This window comes from Centruroides sculpturatus, unplaced genomic scaffold (assembly GCF_000671375.1).
Source record: "Centruroides sculpturatus isolate CEXI.00-Female unplaced genomic scaffold, Cexi_2.0 scaffold6, whole genome shotgun sequence".
Classification (NCBI taxonomy): Eukaryota; Metazoa; Arthropoda; class Arachnida; order Scorpiones; family Buthidae; genus Centruroides; species Centruroides sculpturatus.
In genome coordinates, this window is record NW_019384869.1 from 160,522 (window position 1) to 164,391 (window position 3,870).

Consider the following 3,870-nt stretch of genomic DNA (forward strand, 5'->3'; position numbering starts at 1 on the left):
GAAAAAGCTCTAGAATTTATTTTCCTTAAAATTACGATTTATGTATCCGTTTGTCATAAAAATTTGTCTTTCCACTTTTTCCGGAGACTACAAAATATTTGAGTACAAAGTAACCGGTTTCGACTTATTTCTACTTAAGAAGTAGTTAAATAATTAAGCGATTAGGGAATTGGGGACATAAACAAAACCCTGATGAAAGAGCCGAAATTTTACGTAAACAAAAGCTTAACCGAACCATCTCTAGCCGAGTACGGTGGAGACTGATTTCTTCGTATTATTAATGTAATAAAGACAGAAATTTTTCCAGTTCAACGAGAGTGACCGAAAAGTTGTAAATTTTGGAAATTTCGAGGATACTTGGTCTTAAAACGAATTAGATAGAAAACAAATGACTTTTAACATATTTAGATTTTTACAGCTATGGTGAGAAACGTTTAAAATTTACAACAACCCTGTCGCGTCCTTTGAGATATACTAGTGATGCGACAAAAGAAGCATTTTACATTGACCGGTATGGGCACCCTCGGGATTTGGCAACCCGCGTGCATGCACGCACCGCACACATAGCAGGACCGTCTCTGATTCCACACGTAGGGAGCTATTTGAGTAAGTTTTTAAGATTTAAAGAGTAAAGAATATTTTATGTTATTTTTATGTATATGGTATATTTTTATTACAGTTGTTGTGTTTCTTATGCATGTATTTCATTCACTGATGAAATAAAATAATGTTAAAGCAATAAACACATATGTCATCTCACTACTCACTTATTTTTTAGGAATTATACATTGGACTCACACAGATCTTGAGCAACTCCAAATGAAAACAAGGACAACACTTACTAAGCATAAACAACTTTATCCTAAATCTGCCATAGAAAAATTAACCCTTCCACGTAAAGATGGCGGACGTGGCCTGATCGACATAGTTAACCTACCCTACAAACAAATACAGATATTGCGAGGATTTTTTACAAAAAACAAGAAACGTCACAGTTACATAAAGCAGAAACTCTAGCAAACTTAAATAGTACACCATTAAATATACACTCACAACGTATGAACACGACACAACTTGTAAATAGCATAGACACCGCTAAGCAATCATGGATACGAAAGGCACGCCATGGCAGGCATCCTTATGACCTTGCCCAGGATTTTGTTGACAAAACTGCATCAAACAGCTGGTTAGATTGGGGATGCCTCTTTGGGGAGACGGAAGGATTCATGATTGCCATACAGGATCAGGTCATAAATACTAAAAACTACAGAAAACACATACTCAAAGATATAACAATCACAAACGACACATGCAGAAAATGTCACATCATGCCATAAACCATACATCACATCACTTCTGGATGCAAGCTCTTGGCACAGACAGATAATTTACATAAGACATAATTAAGTAGCAAATACATTAAGAGCTTGCAAAGAAACAAATTATTACATATCTACAAACCATACTACAAATACGTTCAACAGACAGTATTGGAAAACAACAGGGACAAAATTTACTACAACAGCCATAATCACAGATAAAACAATTTACCACAACAGACCAGACATCACACTCATTGACAAACATAAAAAAATCACACACATTATAGACATAGCCATTCCAAACACTCACAATGTACAAAACACATTTACTGAAAAAATCAGCAAGTACACAGAACTCACCCAGGAAATAAGGCATCTATGAAGGATGGACAGGGTGCTTATTGTACTGTACAGTACCTGTCGTTCTTTCGTCTAGAGGTTTCATACCACACGCTACACAAAAGCCTGGAAATATTAAAATTGAATAGAAAGACATACATCACACTACAGAAGGCAACTATTTTGAATACCTGTCATATTGTTAAGAAAATCCTGAATACAGACATACACTGACAGACTTATTTAATTTTTGTCTTGTTTTGAAGTTACTATGTCTTGACTCTGGTCCGGCATAGTACACAACCATCGGTGTCAACCGAGTGCAACTCACAAAACTCAACATAATAATAATAGGTTTATGGCATTAAGAAATTCTATTAATAGTATCATATCATACGTTTTTGAGGGGAATAACATTTTGGTGTGCCATGTTGAGTCATGTCGAGTCATAGGTGTGTCGCAAGCAGAAAAAGGTTGCGGAACACTGTCCTAGAAGATAGCATGTAGGAGGAACTCTGTTCTGAAATTTCAGACATAATTCTGAATTANCGATGCAAGTATAGATTAGGATGTTTCAAATTTTTACAAGATATTATTATTATTTATTGTGAAATTTTGCCGCCCCTAAAAAGTAATTTTGTTGCCCCCTAAAAAGTGCCGCCCGGGGCGGGCCGCCCCTGCCGCCCCTACTACGGTACGCCACTGGTCATAAGAATGGTTCAACTAAATTTGACAGTAAGACTCAACATGTGAATAAAGTATACATTATACAGACTACAACAAGTGCATGAAGTTTTTGGATGAAGCAATGTCATCATGATGATAAATTAGAAAAATAAGAATCATCACAGAAAAAGGCTTTGTGCCTTAATGTTGTATCTACATTACTTTGGCTGAATGTTAGAACATCTTTGCACAGTATCAGTGACAGAAGTTTGAGGCACAAAGTAAAGCTTGAATCCTTTTTCTGTGACAATTCTTATTTTATCTGATTTATTACCATGATGACATTGCTTTATCTAAAACTTCATGCAGTTGTAGTCTGTATAATGTGCTCTTTATTCACATGTTGAGTCTTACTGTCAAATCTGGTTGCACTATTATGCCACAGCTTTCAAAAATTTCCTTTATTTAGATATTTTTACTTAGCTTCACTTTTTAAATCTGGATTCACCAGTTTTTAATGGGATATCAGTTTAAAAGTTTTGCTTATTTATTAAATTTCATTTTAATAATGCTGATTATATTCAAATTTGTACAAAAATTTGGAAAAACATTCAGTATAATTTTCTAAATTATATTTTTATGAAGTATTTTTTTTTTTTTTGTTATCTAATTTACAAAAATTGTTCTGGATCAACAATTTTGTATATCAAACTTTCATAAAGTTCTATTGTAAATGAAAAGATAGATAAAAGGTTTGAGACATCATCAGTCAAAAGATGATCTTAGAAAAATTAATAGTAACTCATATAATAGGAGTAGGCTGCTGAATGAGTTAGAGCTATGTAGAGATAGGTATCAAGAAAATCCAATGCTGGATGACTGAATGTACCGTACCTTTAAAAATGGGATTTTTTTTTAAAAAAGAAGAGTGCTAATGTTTTCAAATCAGTTAAAGAGCCATCTTCATATGTGGACAGTCAAAAGACAAGTCATACTGACTTGTCTGAGCCTGAAGATGGTCCATTAACCAGAGTGAAAATGTTAGGCACTAATGCTCTGTTTTTTAAAATCTTACTGTTAAAGATGCATTAAGTAATTCAGCTAAGTTTCCACAGTGGCTAGTACATCATGAAAATGCAATGCCCATTGAAACACAAATATGCATTATTGTATAGATAGCTATATAAACAGATGTATGTATCTGACTCTTATTAAACTACTATTCAAAATATTAAAATATTACTTTCCTCTTTGAAAAAATGAAAGATTTAATGGTGTATAGACAGTTTGAAAATTACTAGTGTAGATAATTCTGGTTTATAGCAAATTTATATTTTTAGAATATAATTTTTGTTTTCAAGAGTGAATAATCTATATCCATATTTATGATGTTAGATTATATGAAAATTATGTCTAAATACTATGAGAGTATAGTATTGCTGTAACATACTGTATTTGACATTTTAAAACTTTGTTTAAACAATCATATTTTTTATGTGAATAAAAAATTGCCACTTTTATAGATATTTGTTATATAAAAACC